We start from the raw sequence: 955 nt of genomic DNA, 5'->3' as shown, positions 1-955 counted from the left end.
TCTAGCTAGGTTTCATTTTTTAAAAATGCCTTTTTATTCGTGTTTTCAGGAAAAACTGAAATATTGACTGCAAAATATGACTCTTCCTGACATCTGTTGGCGACGAAATAAATGGTTCTTATATTAGTGATAAAATTTGTGCTTTTTTAACTCAAAAATATAGAGTAAAGCTCTGCCATCCAGGTATTAACAATTATCGGGCCATCCTTTTTTTCGACTTAAAAAAAATTATTTTTTTTTACTTTTCTTCGGGGACAGCCTAGCCCCCATTCGGGGCACTTATGCAGTTTTCTGCCTAATGCTTAAGCCGCCACTGCATACAGGTGTTATTAAAACATACTTACATACACAAGCGTTTGATTTAAATTGAGAAGAATGTCAATTACTTAGATTGGATATCTTGTATAAAATTACATAAACACAAAAACAATATTATAACAACCAATAGAATGAATTGTTCAAATAAAAGAAAATATTGTAAAAAAAATACAATGAAAAAAAATTTGCCCCCTGTGAGAATCGAACTCACGACCCCTGGTTTACAAGACCAGTGCTCTGCCTCTGAGCTAAGGAGGCGATGGAATTCTTGATTATAATTAGTAAAGACATACGCGCAAACATTATAAAATAGAAACAATCGAAGAAAGAACTTTTAACATTTTTACCATTTTTAGAAGTCGGTTTAAGGTAGTACGACGTCAACTTTAATGATGAATTTTGTTATAACTTCATGAATGTAAACGAAAAAGAAAAATTAAATTTTTCGATATCTGCCTTGGTTTTAGAAATATTGAAGGCTAAATAGTTAAACAAAATTTTCAACTTTCAATCTTTTGAAAATTACTCGTGATATCGAAAAATTTATTCTTACTTTTCTTCATATAAAGTCAAGTAATAACATAATTTAACATCAAAATTAAAAATACAGAATTTTTTAAATTTGAGTCCCCACTAC

The 955-nt window shown here is 29.9% G+C and overlaps 1 non-coding gene across 1 annotated transcript; it reads right to left on the bottom strand.

Moving 5' to 3' along the window:
• Nucleotides 1-504: 504 nt before the first annotated feature.
• On the bottom strand, nt 505-576 carry Trnat-ugu. Its single transcript has one exon. It is a non-coding gene; the product is annotated as a tRNA-Thr (tRNA).
• Nucleotides 577-955: the final 379 nt, after the last annotated feature.

This window comes from Chrysoperla carnea, chromosome X (genome assembly GCF_905475395.1).
Source record: "Chrysoperla carnea chromosome X, inChrCarn1.1, whole genome shotgun sequence".
NCBI classification, from domain to species: Eukaryota; Metazoa; Arthropoda; class Insecta; order Neuroptera; family Chrysopidae; genus Chrysoperla; species Chrysoperla carnea.
The sequence above is the reverse complement of the archived record's forward strand: the minus strand, read 5'-3'. Positions and strand labels throughout refer to the sequence as shown.